The 20,141-nt window shown below is 37.8% G+C and overlaps 1 protein-coding gene across 6 annotated transcripts in view; it reads right to left on the bottom strand.

The window, feature by feature from the left end:
- The window catches only part of KIAA1328 (KIAA1328 ortholog), a 367,625-nt gene that overhangs the window by 28,163 nt on the left and 319,321 nt on the right, over positions 1 to 20,141 (bottom strand). The gene's annotated exons all lie outside the window — the stretch shown is intronic.

Genomic DNA, 20,141 nt, shown 5'->3' with positions numbered 1-20,141 from the left:
GGTCAATTTTCGAGTAGGTGTGATGTGGTGCTGAGAAGAATGTATATTCTGTGGATTTGGGGTGGAGAGTTCTGTAAATGTCTATCAGGTTTGCTTGTTCCAGGTCTGAGTTCAAGTCCTGGATATCCTTGTTAATTTTCTGTCTGGTTGATCTGTCTAATATTGACAGTGGAGTGTTAAAGTCTCCCACTATTATTGTGTGGGAGTCCAAGTCTCTTTGTAAGTCATTAAGAACTTGCCTTATATATCTGGGTGCTCCTGTATTGGGTCCATATATATTTAGGATCATTAGCTGTTCTTGTTGTATCAATCCTTTTACCATTATGTAATGTCCTTCTTTGTCTCTTTTGATCTTTGTTGCTTTAAAGTCTATTTTATCAGAGATGAGAATTGCAACTCCTGCTTTTTTTTGCTCTTCATTTGCTTGGTAAACCTTCCTCCATCCCTTTATTTTGAGCCTTTGTGTATCCTTGCATGTGAGATGGGTTTCCTGGATACAGCACACTGATGGGTTTTGGCTTTTTATCCAATTTGCCAGTCTGTGTCTTGTGATTGGTGCATTTAGCCCATTTACATTTAGGGTTAATAGTGTTATGTGTGAATTTGATACTGCCATTTTGATGCTAGCTGGCTGTTTTGCCCATTAGTTGATGCAGATTCTTCATTTTGTTGATGCTCTTTAGCATTTGGTATGTTGTTGGATGGCTGGTACTGGTTGTTCCTTTCTATGTGTAATGCCTCTTTCAGAAGCTCTTGTGAAGCAGGCCTGGTGGTGACAAAATCTCTGAGTACTTGCTTGTTCGCAAAGGATTTTATTTTTCCTTCACTTATGAAGCTCAGTTTGGCTGGATATGAAATTCTGGGTTGAAAGTTCTTTTCTTTAAGGATGTTGAATATTGGCCTCCACTCTCTTCTGGCTTGTAGGGTTTCTGCTGAAAGATCTGCTGTGAGTCTGATGGGCTTCCCTTTGTGGGTGACCCGACCTTTCTCTCTGGCTGCCCTTAGCATTTTCTCCTTCATTTTGACCCTGGTGAATCTGATGATTATGTGCCTTGGGGTTGCTCTTCTGGCGGAATATCTTTGTGGTGTTCTCTGTATTTCCTGGACTTGAATATTGGCCTGCCTTGCTAGGTTGGGGAAATTTTCCTGGATAATATCCTGAAGAGTATTTTCCAGCTTGGATTGATTCTCTTCATCACATTCAGGTACACCTATGAAACGTAGATTAGGTCTCTTCACATAGTCCCATATTTCTTGGAGACTTTGTTTATTCCTTTTTGCGCTTTTTTCTCTAATCTTGGCTTCTCGTTTTATTTCATTGAGTTGATCTTCGACTTCTGATATCCTTTCTTCTGCTTGGTCAATTCGGCTGTTAAGACTTGTGCATGCTTCACGAAGTTCTCGTGTTGTGCTTTTCAGTTCCATCAATTCACTCATATTCCTCTCTAAGTTGTCTATTCTTGTTATCATTTCCTCAAATCTTTTTTCAAGGTTCTTAGTTTCTTTGCATTGAGTTAGAAGGTGTTCTTTTAGCTCACGGAAGTTTCTCATTATCCACCTTCTGAAGTCTGATTCTGTCATTTCATCACACTCATTCTCTGTCCAACTTTGTTCCCTTGCTGGTGATGGGTTGTGGTCCCTTGTAGGAGGCGAGGTATTTCAGTTTTGGGTGTTTTCCTCCTTTTTGCGCTGGTTTCTTCCCATCTTTGTGGATTTATCCACCTGTCGTGTGAGTATTTAGACTGAGCAATACTCGGGTGAGTATTGCTGACTTTCCGATTGGGTCTCTGAGTGGACGTCCAGATTGTTGATGATGAAGTATTTCTGTTTCTTAGTTTTCCTTCTAACATTCTAGCCCCTCTGCTCTAGGACCGCTGAGGTCCACTCCAAGCCCTGCTTGCCTGGGGAACACCTGTAGCAGCTGCGGAACTGTGAGGGTTGCTACCAGTTTCTTCTTCTGCTATCTTTGTCCCAGAATGATGCCCGCCAAATGTCAGTCTGATCAGTCCTTTGTGAGGTGACTCTTTGGATATACGGGGGTCAGGGAGCTGCTTGAGGAGACACTCTGTACTTTATAGGAGCTCAAGTGCTGAGTTGTGAGCTCCGTTGTTTATTCAGGGCTGCTAGGCAGGTATGTTTAAGTCTGTTGCAGCAGAACTCATAAAGCCCCTTTTTTTCCTCAAGGGCTCTGTCCCGGGGTGTTACAGGTTTATTTATGAGTATCCGTTGCACTGTCCTGCCCAGCAAGGAGGCAGTCTAGTCACTGCCTGCTTGCAGAGGCTATGCTGAGCTGCTCTGGGCTCCGTCCTGCTGCTGTGGGCTCTGCCCTGCTATTGTGGGCTCCGCCCTGCTGCCGTATGTAATTCCCTGTAGTCATTATTTAAATCTATGATGAAAAGTTTCAGGTGCCAACTTAAAAGGATATAAGATCTAACAGAATTCCCAGTCTTCCAGATATGTTTTAAGACCAATGACCCAGCGTATACCTGAAAGCCTCCGTGCCGACAGGCCTCGAGCTCCTCTGCACACCATACCAAGTGAACCACAGAACACCAGAGGACCCAAAGAGGGGCTCTCTCCATGTCCACCCCTACTGTTCGGCAGTCACTGCCCAAGAATGCTCACTTTCACCACTTTTATTCAACATAGTATTGGAAGTCATAGCCAAAGCAATTAGGTAAGAGAAAGAAATAAAGTGCATCCAAACTGGAAAGGAAGAAGTCAAATTATCCTAGTTCACTGATGACATGTTCTTATATTTAGAGAAACCTAGAGACTTCACCAAAAACTCTTAGAATCAACAAATTTAGTGAAAGAAAGAAATCCCATTTACAATAGCTAAAAAAATACTTAAGAATAAATTTAACCAAAAAAGAAATATCTCTACAGGGAAAACTATAAAACACTGATGAAGGAAATTGAAGAGAACATTAATAAATGGGAAAGATATCCTATGCTTATGGATTGAAAGAACTACTAGTGTTAAAATGTCTATACTATCAAATGTGATTTACAGATTCAATGCCATCCCTATGAAAATATCAATGACATTCCTCACAGAAATTTTAAAAATCCTAAAATTCATATGAAATTATAAATGATCCCAAATAGCTAAAGCAATCCTGAGCAAAACAAACAAGGCTGGAGGGATCACACTACCTAACTTCAAATCACACTTTAAAAAGCTATAGTTACCAAAACAGCATGGTAGTAGCATAAAAAGAGACACATAGACTAATGGACTAGAATAGCAAACCCAGAAATAAATCCACATGCGGCCACTCATTTTAGACAAAGGTTTCAAGAACATATACTGGGGAAAGGACAGTCTCTTTAATAAATGGTGCTGGGAAAACTGAATATTAATGGGATCTCCATCTTTCACCATGTACCAACATCAAATCAAAATGGATTAAATACCTAACTGTAAGACTTGAAACTTGAAACTACTAGAAGAAAACATTAAGGAGATACTACAGGACATAGGTTTGGGTAAATTTTTTTTGGGCAAAACCTCAAAAGCATAGGACAATAAAAACAAAAATAGACAAAGGTAATTACATAAAGCTAAAGAGCATCTCCACGGCAAAGGAAACAACAAAGTGAAGGCTGGGAATGGAAGAGAATGGAGGGGGATGAAGATCAGTTGATTAATGGATACAAAATTACAGTTAGATAGAGGAGTAAATTCTAGTATTCAATAATACAGTAGGGAAATTATAGTTAACAATAATGCATATTTCAAACTAGCTAGAAGAGAAGAATTGGAAATTCTTTCTCAACACAAAGAAGAGATAAGTGTTTGAGGTAATAGATATCCCAACGACCTTGATTTGATCCTTATACATTGTATATATGTACCAAAATACCATATGTACCACCCAAATATGTACAACTATGCTTTATCAATAAAACATCAACCATAACAAACTATTACAGGAATAGATGCAGAGTGAAATGATTAAAGACGAAGCAAAGATATAACCAGTTGAAAGACCTAAAAAATCATTTGTATGGGATAATTTTCTGCATGGAAAAAAATGCTACATGGTCTATGTTAAAAGACAAAATACAGCTGGGAAAAACATTCTGACACATTACAAAAAGGGTTACTTTATAAGTAAGCAAGCACCTATAAATAACAAAGAAAAAGACTAACAACTCAGTGGAAGTGGACAAAAGATAGAATATTTTGCAGAAAATATAAATGACATAAATATAAAAGTTTACTCTTTGCAACTGTAACTACAAGATACTATTTTCACTTTTCAGACTGGCAAAGTACCAAACTCTTTGATTACATTGTAAAAGGTATCGGAATTTAGGCACTTTCAAATATTGTAGATGACACGAGTTGTATGGCCTCTATTAAAACAATTTGGCAATATCTACCAAAATTTAAAATGTTCTATGACCCACAATTCCATCTCTAGGAATTTATCCTACAGATATCCTCGCACATGTATAAATGATATATATGGGAGTATTCATTGCAGCAGTGTTTGTAATCACAAGAGTGGAAATAAATATCTGTTCTCGCTGACTGGTTAATTGCATTGTGGTACATGCATATAATGGAACATTGTGCAGCAATTTAAAAGAATGAGGAATATGCATTCATATACACAGCTAAGACTATCTATGCATAATTATCCCTGAAAGGACATGCGTGAAACTAGTAGTAGTTATATCCAAGAAGGGTAGGAGGGTACTTGGTTGAGAGACTGGGATGTGAGGAAACCTGCTTTTCACAAAATATACCCTATGAATTTGTTCTTTTTAACAAGACAATAATTTTGAAAACAATTCAGTTTTCTGTTTCTCACAAGTGATTATTTAACCCAGCTGAACATGAAATAACTTAATAGGTTCTTTCTGTAATCTGTTTAGCCTAGCATTTTGTCTAGGAGAACAATATGAAGAAATGATTTGAAAGGAAGCAGATTTTTGTAGAGATTCCTGGGTGAGGAATAAATAAATTAAAATGCCCAAGAGTGGTCCAAGGATTAAATGGGTTGTTAATATTCATTTGAAATTCTGAAATTGTAAGGTTTTTTTTCCCTGAAAACAAAGTTTTTACTCAACCTTTTTGGTAGCAACATTTGACCTAACTCAAATTTACATGGTGATGAAATCTGACCCGAACTAATGAGATTATATACTCTTTGTTTAATCCAGTTAATATGAATAATCATACATTATGCTGATGTTGTACCCCTTATGGTTTATGTACCATGTTACCTTTTAAAAAATTGAATTCTGGAAAAACGATCCAAGATGGCCGATCGCTAACATCCCGGGATTGCAGCTCTCAGGGAAGGCGCGGAGAACTAGAGGACGCCACACTTTCAGACAAATTCTGGTCGCTCACGGAGCAGGAGATCCCCCAGTGGAGGAAACACACGGGTGGCCAGCGTGACTCTCGTGGCCGGTGCAGCGGTTCCGCTGGCACCTTGGCACGGCAGCTCTCGGAGCAAAGTAAACAGGTTCGGAGGACCGGCCTGGGTCCCCAGCAGGACACCAGAGCCCGGCAGCGGCTGTGATGGCACCTCGGCGCGGGAGCGCTTGGCACAGAGTAAACAGGACCTGTTCCCCTTCTGACCTAGGTTTGGAGCCCCGGGAAGGCAGAGTCGCCTACTACGGACACAAGAAGGAAGCCCGACAGGAGAATCCTGGGCAGAAAAGCACAATCAGTTTTAACGCCACTGCTCTGGCCCTGGGAACTAACAACCTGGACGTCCACTCAAGAGACCTAATCTGAAAGTTGGTAATTTCAAAGACGGCAGGAGGATAAATTTACAATGACGGGAAGAAACCAGCGTAAAAAAGCTGAGAATACTCAAAATCAGAATGCTTCTCCCTCTAAAGATGATCACAGTTCCACATCAACAATGGAACAAGGCTTGATGGAGAACGAGCGCATCCCAATGACAGAATCACTCTTCAAGGAATGGATAATAAGAAACTTTGGTGAGTTAAAAGACCATGTTGTAGCCCAACGTAAAGAAACTAGGAACTTTGAAAAAAGGTTTGATGAAATCCTATTGAGAATAGATAACTTAGAGCGGAGTATGAGTGAATTAATGGAACTAAAGAATACAATACAGGAACTCCGAGAAGTATGCATGGGTTTAAACACTCGAATTGTTCAAGCAGAAGAAGGGATATCAGAGGTCAAAGTCCAACTTAATGAAATAAAACGTGAAGAAAAGATTAGAGAAAAAAGGATAAAAAGGAATGAGCAAAGTCTCCAAGAAATGTGGGACTATGTGAAAAGACCAAATTTACGTTTGATAGGTGTACCTGAATGAGACGGAGAGAATGAATCCAAGCTGGAAAATACCCTTCAGGATATTATTCAGGAAAATTTTCCTAAACTAGCAAAGCAGGTCAAAATTCAACCCCAGGTAATACAGAGAACACCACAAAGATATTCCTCAAGAAGAGCAACCCCAAGGCACATAATCGTTAGATTCACCAGGGTTGAAACAAAGGAGAAAATACTAAGGGCAGCCAGAGAGAGAGGTCATGTTACCCACAAAGGCAAGCTTATCAGACTTACAACAGATCTCTCAGCAGAAACTCTACAAGCCAGAAGAGAGTGGGGGGCCAATATTCAACATTCTCAAAGAACAGAACCTTCAGCCCAGAATTTCATATCCAGCCAAACTAAGCTTCACAACTGAAGGAAAAATAAAATCTTTTATGAACAAGCAAGAACTCAGAGATTTTATTACCACCAGGCCTGCTTTACAAGAGCTTCTGAAAGAAGCATTACACACAGAAAGAAACAACCAGTATTAGCCTTTCTAAAAATACACCAAAAGGTAAAGAGCACCAACATAAAGAAGAATTTACACCAACGAATGGAGAAAACAGCCAGTCAACATCAAATGGCAGCAACCCTAAATTTAAATAGACTAAATCCCCCAATCAAAAGACACAGCCAAAACCCAATGGCATTTTACATCCAGACCTGTTTCACATGTAAGGATACACAAAGACTCAAAACAAAGGGATGGAGAAAGATTTACCAACCAAATGGAGAGCAAAAATAAATAATAAATAAATAAAAAGCAGGAGTTGCAATTCTCGTATCGGAGAAAATAGATTTTAAAGCAACAAAGATATAGTGGTAAAAGGATCAATGCAACAAGAGCTAACGATCCTAACACCCAGATACGAGACTTAGATTCAATGAGACAGAAAATTAATAAGGATATCAAGGACTCGAACTCAGATCCGGAACAAGTAAACTTAATAAATATTCATAGAGCTCTCCACTTCAAATACACAAAATATACATTCTTGTCAATACCACATCACACCTACCCATAAGTTTAAATGAAACATTGATTGGCCATTATTAATACTCAATTTTTTTCAAAATAAAGCAATATTTCCATTTACTCTCCCTCTTTCTCTTCCTCTTTCTTCCTCTCCTTTACTTATTTTTTTTTTCTTTCATTCTCTCAAAAAAAAAGAAATCAACTTGTAAACCTCTAGATCCAGGTCGGCAATGTCTCTCTCGTTGCTTGATTTCCTTCCTTCCCTTCCCTCCCTCCCTCCCTCCCCGCTTCCTCCCTTCCTTCCTTCCTTCCTTCATCCCTTCCTTCCTCCCTACCGTCCTTCTTCCCTCCCTTCCTGCCTTCCTCCCCCCCCCCAAAAAAAAAATTGAATTCTGAAACATGTTTCAGAATTATATAGAAACTAGAACTGATTGGCTCCCAGAGTTTTGGATGAGTGACCGTACACCTGTATCCTTTTTTTCTCTTGGCTATCAGTCCCAAATGAATTTTTCATACATATTATCATTAACAGAAATAACTTCCCAAAAGTTACTGTATCCTCTTCTTCAATAATGCCCACCAGTCAAGGTTCATGGCATGCTTCCCCTTGGCTTTTTGCTGCTCTTTGGGAGGTTTGGTAAAAGACTATCACTGTGCAACAACAAACTTGATATCAGAGATTTTGCCATGAAAAGCAAATTTGGGCACATTTGATAATTTGTGCAACTATGAAAATAAAATTATTTAGGAAGAACTTCTTTTCCTCCTTTCATTTATTTCTTTTCTTCCTCTGTGCAGCCAGAGCTACAGAGATATTTTTTTAAATTACCTCCTTTGATCCCTATGCATGTACTTCTAAGTCCTGGGAAACTTAAGATATCTTAATCATTTTCTAGCATCTTAATCATTTTGTGAAATTATGATGTTAGATAATGGTCATTTAATATAAGATGCTCTATGGAATTGTAACTTCCTACTAATTATGAATTAAAGCTCAATTAGTATGGCTGGAAGGCAGTATGACAAGTGAAATTTATAGACCCTAACCTTGATTGTACTGAGAGACAAGCACTGTTGGACAGCTTAGAGTCAGAGAATATTGCTTGCTAGGCTCCGGTAGGAAAAGCTGCAAGCTGATTGCTGGAGAACATAATGCAGAAACCAAAACCAAGAGAAAGAAGTGCCTGCCTTGGAAATTCTACCAGGTCAAAGTGATGCTAGTTACTGTGTTCATTAGTGTGCACTTTAGAAAGTTCAGGGCGCACGTGGATATACATTCATTTCATTTTATGCCACACATTATTGAAAACACATTCCATAACATAAATAATTCATCAGTGCATTGTCTGAAGTTTAAGATTACAAAATAAAATGGTAGTGTTCTATTTTATGATTTTTTTTATACTTTCAAAGAGAAAGACAATATGGATAGATGGACTTCATAACCTTTAATACAAACCTATTACAGAGAACACCCCAGCAGACAAGAAGCACCCTTGCCCCCTCCATACAATACACACACACACACACACACACACTCACACACAATTTCTTGTGTGTGCCACAGACTTATCTTTAGATGTAAGTAAAACCAGGCGTTCAGGGCTGTTTCAGTGGGGACAGAATGAGCTGGAGGTTAAGGTGTTTTGCTTGCCCTCAGTGCCATAGTTGAAGCTGGGAGACTAGAACTGATTGTGAGCAAGCTGAAACCAGAATTCTTTGGAAGAGACCTGAGATTCATTCAATTTAATAGAGCAGATTATACCGCTCTGCCCTCTGGTCACAAAGAAGTTGACAGAGGTTCAAAGGACAAAACATGAAAGAGACACTAGTGGCTACACAAAGAGCTCACCCCCTTTATTGATAAGTATAGATGGCTCCCAGAAGAGTCATTACTTAAATAGTTGGTCAGGACTGTGAACTCAAGGACTGTTTCCCTCATTCTTGATACAGCTACATGTTTGGGTTAATATATGATTCCACTTAGTATCTCAGATGAAAATTAGAGATGGGGGAACATCCGGCCTTTTGGGATAGACAAGGTCAATCACATACAGTGTGTTTCCTGGAAAAGGCAGTCACCCAACTCCCCTATTCAATGCAAAATGGAAGACCGTGAGTAAGCAGCTGATACACTATGAATGCAAACCATGATGGGTTGGGTTTGTAGTAACCAGGATGTTCTCCCAAGGAATATGCCTCTGACTCAAATATGATAAAAGATGTGATTAGAGTGTACCTAATGTTACTTCCATGATACTTTATGACTGGGAGAGAATAAGAATTAGTGCAGGCATATGTAAAAGAAGATTCTAAAGTGCTACTTACTTGCCACTTTGAGAACAGTAGTATTTCAGTGAATGAATATGTAAACACAATGTAACGTATATAATGAAGTGTTCAAATTCACATGTATAAAAGAAGTTAAAAAAAAAAAGAAATAGTGCAAGAAACTATATCTGATTTATTGTCCCTATTTCCTTTTGTAGGCTTTACTCATACTAAGAAAATTAGAATGCTTCAGCAGACTGGGAGGAAGGGAATGGGAGTCAACAGACAAACCAAGTGTAGTCACATAGGTAGAAATATTTTGATTGTTGTTAAACAAGAAATGAATAAAGCAGGAACGGATGGGAAAGAAATCAGAATTTCAATGAAGCATTACCAAGGTTGGGGACCAACTAGGGTTTCTCCCAAGTGCTCTAGCAGTAGAAAGACCCAGACAGACTCACTATCCCAGCCTGAAAGAATTTAGAAACTTTCATGACAAGGAAAAACCCAATGAATACAGGTAGGAGTCATTTGTTATTGAAACACAAGAGGTATCAATAGGAAGGACAGAATTTGATGAAGATGGATGGGGAGGCCAGGGTCTTCTGGCTCATTATAGTTGGCACTGGGCCGGCATAGTAATTAAACCTCACATCCCTTGTTTGGGTCAAAATCAATGATAAATTGAAGGAAAGAGATGAAGAATGAATAAATGGGGTATGCTGAGGTAAAAATCCAACATTATTTTGATGTCTCATAAGAGGCTCAGAGAAAGAATAGTATCTTTTTCTCTTAGCTCAAACTCTGCATCCCAGAAAGATGAAGAAATATTGTTTGCCAAAGCTGCCTGTGCTTCTGGAAACTGACAAAGTAGAATGACAACCAGAAAATTCAAGTAGCATTCTCCAGGAAATGCCTTTTTCCTGCAGTATGCCTAATCAGAAGGATTCCATTTAACTATTTCTTCCTCTAGAAAAAAATTCATTCTAATTGCTTGATTTCACTTTAATACATATTTTTCTCACCTCAAAAATACAGGTAGGAGTCACTTTTAGAATATAGTACATATTTATAGCAGTGATTTTTAATACAGACTAAATTTTTGTATAGATTCAATTGGAAACCTATTCACATTATAGCATTCCTAGGTAAGTTATGAGAGAAACATGTACATTCTCATTCCAACAATTCAACCCTGGAGGACCAACTATAATTTCTCCCAAGTGCTCTGGCAGTAAAAAGACCCAGACAGATCTGGCTAAAAGGCCAATCCAGGCAGTTTCATTTAGCATACCGAATTCCCATCCACCTCTTTCTTATTTATTCACAGAATGGTGAACATAAGGAATCGTTTTTGCTTTTTTAGTTTCCAGATATTTCAAAATTTAGGAAAACTTTAAAGAAAGAGAAGTGCATAAAAATGTTTTGTTCAAAACCACATAGCTAGCATTCAAACCTAGGCCTATAAACCACAGAGTTATAATTATTACACCTGGGCTCTTAATTGTTCTGTCATTGCTTCTTGGAGCTTTACTTCCTTGTGATTGTAAGGAATATATTAGGTAACATATAAAATAATTTTTATAAAAGCATTCAAGTGCCGAAGGAAGAGATACTAAAAAAATATTTCTTAAAGTTGAAGTTAAGGGAATTTGATAACCTTGGACCAAATGAACAACTCTAAAATGGCAGTTTGTGAGGCTAAAAGCTGTGAAATGACAGCAGGAACTGGCAATACTGAACAGATGTCACCAATCATAGCAGTTTTCAGAGTTCAGTACCCTGGAGTAGACACAACAAGGAAGCATAATCCTCATCTACTGCTGGGTTGACAAAGAAATAAGATATTTATGTCATATGGGCCAAGAGTAACTTTAGGGTTTTTGCAACTACTTGGAACTACTGAGTGTAAAATTTAGAAATGGGTTTGTCTCCTGTGTGTTCCCTTTGTCTTCTTTTTAGTTTTAAAAACATTGTTTCTAAAACAATGGAAGTAAAATAGCATTGTTGTAGAACATTTGAAAAGTAGTGTGAAAAATAAAATACCTCTCACAACCTCCTCACCCAGAATTTAGGCCTTTAGAAAGATTTCCTGAAGCCAAGGAGTAGAATTCTATCTAAGTGAGGAGTAAATATAAGCTGTTGTCTAATGTACATTTTCCCAAGTACAACATACTCTTTCTATAGTGAGAATGTCTTGACAAGCTTCTTCAAGTTAAATTCACTTCTTAGAATTTGCTATGTCATTATTATTTCTACCTAGCCTATTTGTCTTTATTTTCCTAATTTACACACTATAAACCAGTATGTGAAAGAAGAATGGATTCTTTTATTAATGGCTTTTAACAGTGGGGATTACAGTATCTGTCCAATATCATGACTTAACTAAAGCAGAATCTTTTCATCAAACACTTAAGAATTTCTATATATTCTATTGTTCTTGGTGGTACTGCAGCAGCCTGGGATTCCAAGTTATCAACCCAACTAAACGGAAATCCTTTTGCATGGCTGGGCTTTTTACCCTCCTGGTTAAACATGGGAGACAGGCATGTTTATAACTCCATATTTTCTTCTACATACTCAATACATTATTTTCTGAAGTTTTCAGATTAGTATCAGTTGATACGCATCATTTCATTTGGTTTTAATTTTATTATTTACAAGATACTCAAAATGGAAAAATTACGGTTAATGTTGCTTTGTGTATAGTGTGTAAACTGCTACTCTGAGGGAAAGGAAAGCTAACATGACAGTTCTCAGCCTTACAGCTCATACTCTAAGAAGTCATTTTGGAAAAATGAGAATAAATTGTATCTGATTTTTTTTTCTAACTTTAGAATGGCTTTACATTTGCAGAGAAATTATGAAAATAGTACAGAGAAATACACCCCACATCCAGTTCTCCCTATTATTAACATCTTACATTACTATGGTGGAACATTTGTTACAATTAATGCAGAATGAGACATTATTATTAACTGAAGTCCATACTTAAGGTTTGCTTGGTTTATACTTGATGTTCTCTTTCTGTCCCAGGATCCCACATCGTGTGTCCCTAGGCTCCTCTTGGCTGTGACACATTCTGACTCTCCTTGTCTTTGATGACCTTGAGAGTTTTTTTTTAATGTCCATAGTTTATTTATTTATATTTATTATTATTTAAATTATACCTTAAATTCTGAGGTACATGTACAGAATGTACAGGTTTGTTACATAGGTATATATGTGCCATGGTGGTTTGCTGCACCCATCCCCCCCATCATCTACATTACGTATTTCTCCTAATGTTAGCCCTCCCCAATCCCCCCACCCCCTGCTATCCCTCCCCTAGGGCCCCATCCCCAACAGTCCCAGGTGTGTGATGTTCCCCTCCCTGTGTCCATGTGTTCTCATTATTCAATACCCACTTATGAGTGAAAACATGTGGTGTTAAGTTTTTTGTTCTTGTGTCAGTTTGCTGAGAATGATGGTTTCCAGCTTCATTCATGTCCCTGCAAAGGACATAAACTCATCCTTTTTTATGGCTGCATAGTATTCCACAGTGTATATGTGCCACATTCTCTTTATCCAGTCTGTCATTAATGAGCATTTGGGTTGGTTCCAAGTCTTTACTATTGTAAACAGTGCTGCAATAAACATATGTGTATATGTGTCTTTATAATAGAATGTTTAATAATCCTTTGGATATATACCCAGTAATGTAATTGCTGGGTTAAATGGTATTTCTAGTTCTAGATCCTTTAGGATTTGCCACACTGTCTTCCACAATGGTTGAACTAATTTACACTCCCACCAACAGTGTACAAGTATTCTTATTTCTCCAAATCCTCTCCAGCATCTGTTGTCTCCAGATTTTTTAATGATCACCATTCTAACTGGTGTGAGATGGTATTTCAATGTGGTTTTGATTTGCATTTCTCTAAAGCAGTGATGATGAGCTTTTCTTCATATGTTTATTGGCTGCATACATGTCTTCTTTTGAGAAATGTCTATTCATATCCTTTGCCCAGTTTTTGATGGGGTTGTTTTTTTCTTGTAAATCTGTTTAAGCTCTTTGTAGATTCTGGTTATTAGCCCTTTGTCAGATGGATAGATTGCAAAAATTTTTTCCCATTCTGTTGGTTGCCAGTTCACTCTAATGCTAGTTTCTTTTGATGTGCAGAAGCTCGTAAGTTTAATTAGATCCAATTTGTGTATTTTGGCTTTTGTTGCCATTGCTTTTCGTGTTTTAGTCATGAAGTCCTTGCCTATGCCATGTCCTTAATGGTTTTGCCTATGTTTTCTTCTAGGATTTTTGTGGTGTTAAGTCTTATGTTTAAATCTTTAATCCATCCGGAGTTAATTTTTTTTTTTTTTGAGACGGAGTTCTGCTCTTGTTACCCAGGCTGGAGTGCAATGGCGTGATCTTGGCTCACCACCACCTCTGCCCCCTGGGTTCAGGCAATTCTCCTGCCTCAGCCTCCTGAGTAGCTGGGATTACAGGCACACGCCACTGTACCCAGCTAATTTTTTGTAATTTTTAGTAGAGACGGGGTTTCACCATGTTGACCAGGATGGTCTCAATCTCTTGACCTCGTGATCCACCCACCTCGGCCTCCCAAAGTGCTGGGATTACAGGCTTGAGCCACCGCGCCTGGCCCCGGAGTTAATTTTTATATAAGGTGTGAGGAAGGGATCTAGTTTCAGCTTTCTGCTTATGGCTATCCAGTTTTCCCAACACCATTTATTAAATAGGGAATCCTTTCCCCATTGCTTGTTTTTGTGAGGTTTGTCAAAGATCAGATGGTTGTAGATGTGTGGTGTTATTTCTGAGGCTTCTGTTCTGTTCCATTGGTCTATATCTCTGTTTTGGTACTAGAACCTTGCTGTTTTGATTATTGTAGCTTTGTAGTATAGTTTGAACTCAGGTAGCATGATGCTTCCAGCTTTGTTTATGTTTTCATTTTTGCTTAGGATTGTCTTGGCTATGCATGCTCTCTTTTGGTTTCGTATGAAGTTTAAGGTACTTTTTTTTCCAATTCTATGAAGAAAGTCAATGGTAGCTTGATAGGAATAGGATTGAATCTATAAATTCAGATACTTCTGAGCCTAGTTCCTTGATTTCAGTCTCAGTGGGCGAAAGATCTCACAAGGCACCTTCTTGTCAGTTGGTCTAAATAGCTGCCTTGTGAGCATGGCTTTGCATAGGCAACTGTACTATTGAAAGCTCAGCAAGGCATAAACTTACAGCAAAATTTTCAGAACACATTAAGTATATGATTGACAGCAAAGGAAGATCCTTAAAAAAAAATCTCCAACCAAACTATTAGCATAACAAAGAGCATGGAAATAAATCTATGTACTTACAACCAATTGATATTTGACAAAGGTGTGAAGAACACATCATGGAAAAAGAACAGTCTTTTCAATGCTGGGAAAACTGGATATCGACATGCAGACATACAGAAGAATGAAACTAGACCCCTTATCTCTCATCAACTACAAAATAATCAAATCAAAATGGATTAAAGGTTTAAATGTAAGTCCTGAAACTATGAAACTACTTGAAGAAAACATAGAGGAAAATCTCCACAGCACTGGTCAGGACAATGCTTTCTTGGATACAGCCACAAAAGCACAGGCAACAAAAGCAAAAATAGACAAAAATAGACAAAGAGGATTACATCAAAGCTTCTGCACAGCAAAGGACACAATTAACAGAGTGAAGAGACAACCTGCAGAAGGGGAGAAAATATTTGCAAATTATCCATCTGATAAGGAGTTACTATCCACAATATGTAAGGAACTTAACAGCAAGAAAACAAAGTGACTAGAAAAAATAGGTAAAAAACCTGAATAGACATTTCTCAAAGGAAAACATTAAAATGGCTAACAGATACATGAAAAGATTCTCAAAATCAATAATCATCAGGAAAATACAAATCAAAACCACAATGAAATATCACTTCCCTCCTGTTAGAATGGCTGTTACCAAAGGCCAATTGTTGGCAAGGATGTGGAGAAAGGAAACTCTTGTATACTATTGGGTTGGAATGTAAAGTAGTACAGCCATTACGAAAAATAGTATGGATGTTCCTCAACAAATTACAAAAAGAACTACCATATGATCCAACAATCCCACTGCTGGGTATATTCAAAGGAAACAAAACCAGTATGTTAAAAAGATATCTGCACTCCATGTTTACTGAAGCACTCATAACAGCCACAACATGGAATCAACCTAAGTGTCCATAAACAAATGAATGGATAATGAAAATGTGGTGTACATACACAATGAATACTGTTCAGCCATAAAAAGGAATGAAATCCTGTCATTTGGGGCAACATAGATGAACCTGAAGGATATTATGTCACAGGCACAGAAAACAAATACTGAAATGGTTGACTTGGCCTCAACTGCTTTCCAACAAGCAACCTCAGTTGTATGTGGGATCTAAAAAAGCTGATCTTATAGAAGTAGAGAGTGATAGTGATTACTAAAGGCTAGGAAGAATGGGAGGTGGGACACAGGGAGAGATGGGTTGCTGGGTACAAAGTTACAGTTAGATAGGAGGAATAAGTTCTGATGTTCTATTGTGCAGTATGGTGACTATGGTTAAGAATATTGCATTGTATTAGGTTGGTACAAGAGTAATTGAGGTTTTTGCCATTACTTTTAATAGAAAAAACTGCAATTACTTTTGCACCAACCGAGTATATTTCAAAATGACTAAAAGATTTTGAATATTCTCATCATGAAGAAATGATAAACATATGAGGCGATGGATGTGCTAGATTTTTTGATTTGATCATTACACAATATATACGTGTATTGAAACACCACAATATACCTCAAAATATGTATAATTATGTGTCATTAATAAAAATAACATTTTTTAAGCACCCAAATAATTTATCAAGTCCCTCAAAGCATGTACTCAAGTATTTTCCAAATCCTGTCAAGAAAAAGAAGCTTCACAAAATCAACACCTCTCCCCACCAGTAACTCAAAAAGCAATAAAACAAAAACCTTTAACATTTTTGTATTGTCATTGGAAACTCATCTTTCCTTAAAAAAAAAAACCACAAAAGCTAAATAGGTGAACAGTACATCCTAGAAATAGGCTAATTCCAGTTCCAGTTCTGAAAATTCACTAGTTGAGCATGATTTGGTGAAATCTCCCTTTCTTTCTTTACATCTTACACACACACACACACACACACGCACGCACGCGGGCACAGGGAAAGTACCAGCTGTAACTGTTTGTAGGAGACACAGAAAAACAGAGAAAGTGACCTTAGTAATGTTTTACTTCAGGAACTGAAAATTTAATCCTGCAGCCATACGCCTGGTGTGCTTCTGTTTATCAGGGTCCCACAATCATCATTGTGTTACCATATGACTGAAAAATAGAAACTCAAGCAACATTTTTAAAGGAGACAAGATTTCTGTTGCATTGAGCAATCCCAGAAGATATTGTCTTCGTTTTAATATAAAATGTATCAGATCTACATGCCTGAATAGAAAAAGACACCAACATATAAAAGATATACAGGCGTTAAGAGGCCTTCTTTTCCAGTCGAATTTGAAATAAAAGACTTGAAGATCCAAAGCTACATTAATGCAAATATCTGCCTGTTGCAAGTATACTTTTTGATTAAATTGGCATACATCAAGTACAATTAGAAAGGCTATTTATAACGAAGAAGTACATAATTCTGCATCTTAATGTAGATGACAATTACAGCTGATGGTTGCCAATTATCATTACTTCTTTTGCTTTGGGTGTTACTTATTTCCTGAATGATCTTTATTGTTGGCAATGGACACACCTCATTCTGGAAGGCACAAAATGGTTAATTATTAGTTATATCTGTGCTCATAACACATTCATTTGAGAAGCAAATGGTAATTTGCCCAGCTCTGGCTTCTCACTGGAGACTAGAGGATTAAGTAGACTTGGTAAACTCTGACTCACTCTTATGGCAGGAAAGGTATTTACTTAACTTTCTCTTAGAGAAAAGGCTCACCTATCCTAAGGTGTTCAGAATGACAGAGAGAAAGCCCCTCCACTCCTCTTTCCAGATGGAGTGGTCCATGGGGCATTCATTGCTTGTTCCATCCAAGCAGAAATGAATGGTACATTTAATTCAGCTTCACCACCCTCTGTGCCAAGATGACCACTGTGCTTATTCTCTTAGGCAGCTTAGGGGTGTGTGATCAGTGTGGAAAAACAGAAGTGAGATGGAGAGAAAAAACACTGAGGCTTTCAGCACAGAAAACTATAATACCCTCTTTGCTTATGCTGTAAATTATATATTTATTTTATTAGCAGGAGATAGATGAATATTTCTACATACAAAGGTGCCCAGCTAAAATCAGGATAAGTGATATTAATGTCTTATGGTCAGTATTATTGAACCTTGAAAGCAATAAACTTTATGAGTCAATAAATATTACATTTGCAACATAGTTAACATTCCTTTACTGTCTCGAGCACTTATTACACATTGTAACTGCAAGTCTACAATACATTATTCATATTTGGGGTGTCACCAAGTGATGGATTGCTGTAGGAGAGGCTGTCCTTTATATAAATCAACAAATAAAAATGCAAATGTTAACATTTTCAGCCACAACTTTTTCCATCTTGAATGGGGAATGAAAATTTCACATTATATTGACAGCCAGCAGTGAAAACAATTAACAACTAACACTGTGAATGAGAAAGATGACTTTGCCACACCTGTTTGTTTTTCACCTGCACATAGAATGAAATGGAACAAAGGAAAACCTGTCTCCCACTGGCATCTGTCTCACCCTCATCCTCGCAGGTCTTGAAAATTAAATTTCAGGTGGACAGGGGAAGGAATTTTACTCTTATTCCCTTCGGTACTTTCAAAGGTTTGTTGAGATAAATAAACCTTTTCTGTTATAAGAGTTTGCATGTAACTGATACATAGTCTATTTTAAAAAATGCCTTTTCTACACTTTGAAATAAAAACAATTCAAATAATCCTGATTCTGAAATCTGGAAAGTCACCACTATAACCTTCCTAGTAAATGATTTTCATAGTACTGATTTTTTTTTTTAACTCTGCACTTCATGTAAGAGACCTATATGAAGCCATCATGCATTTCTAAGGATAAAATCTAGTGTGCTACCCATTGTTTTATTAAGCCAAATGCTCATTACTTAGGAAGCTTCTGAGAATCTATATTTAGCTGATCTGCAATATTAAGAACAAGTAGATAACCATTTTTTAAAGGTCTGCAAATACGACTCTTCATAGCAGTTTTAACCTGGGCTTGTAAAACTCTACAGTGTTGATATGGTCCATTCAAAAAATATGTGCTGAAGATGTTTTGTAAACCCTTACTGGGAAAATATTTTATTCTATTTTTTTTTTTTTGCTTCCCTCCAATCTGAAATGCAATGATCAAGAACGTGTTAAAGTGGTGTTAAAGATCTCATTTTAACCTTTAACAATAGGAAAATTCACTAAGATTGAAAATCCAGATTATCTCCCTTCTTTACCTCTAACTCCTCCAAATGAATCCCTCAAGGTGAGCTAGGATGAAAACGCTCTGAGCACAAGCATTTAGATACAACGTTAAGTGATCCCAAAAGGAAGCCCCATCAACATTTCAGAATCACAGCTTATTCTGGGTCTTAGGCAGAATGCCAACAATAGTGGCATTAAAAATAAAAGAAAGCAGCAACAGTGAAAGGTTGTGGCAGACTAGTTATATTCTCTTTTAGATTGTGGGTGGCTTCCAAAATAGAGTGCCGGGTGCAGTGGCTCAAGCCTGTAATCCCAGCACTTTGGGAGGCCGAGGCGGGTGGACCATGAGGTCAAGAGATCGAGACCATCTTGGTCAACATGGTGAAACCCCGTCTCTACTAAAAATACAAAATATTAGCTGGGCATGGTGGCACGTGCCTGTAATCCCTGCTACTCAGGAGGCTGAGGCAGGAGAATTGCCTGAACCCAGGAGGCGGAGGTGGCGGTGAGCCGAGATTGCGCCATTGCACTCCAGCCTGCGTAACAGAAGCGAAACTCCGTCTCAAAAAAAAAAAATAGAGAGGTTGTCGTTGTCAACTATTAGAATATTTAAGACTATGAGGTATGGAGTCTGAAATGCTGGCTTTGCCTGTTGTCAGCTATGTGACCTTAGAGAGTTCTTCAATGTCTCTGAGCCTTACTTTCCTAATTTTTAGAATGGGAATAATAGTACCACCTCATAAGGTTGTGAAGATTAAATAAGACAAGGCTTGGCAAGGTGTTGTGGACATGGCAGATACTTAATAGATGGCAGCCATTGTTATTAATATTTTCTTTTGTGTTGGAGTCATTTCTCAAAAGTTCTTTAAGATTCTTACCTTTCCACTCCAGAATTAAAGGATGACAAAAAGAGTCAAAATAAGATGATCATACTGTTTCCTAGGTTTGGCTTCTTTGGAACAGCATATCTATAGGCATTGGACTAGAATACAACCTTTTAGAGGAGGAAGAAATAATGTTTCTCTTACTTTCGAAACTGCCTCAAACCAAAAGAAGAAGTTTCAGAGTACAACTTTAAAATCATCAGACTTGAGA

Source organism: Callithrix jacchus, chromosome 13 (assembly GCF_049354715.1).
Source record: "Callithrix jacchus isolate 240 chromosome 13, calJac240_pri, whole genome shotgun sequence".
Lineage (NCBI taxonomy): Eukaryota > Metazoa > Chordata > Mammalia > Primates > Cebidae > Callithrix > Callithrix jacchus.
Note: the sequence above shows the minus strand (reverse complement) of the source record. Positions and strands in the feature narration are given on the sequence as shown.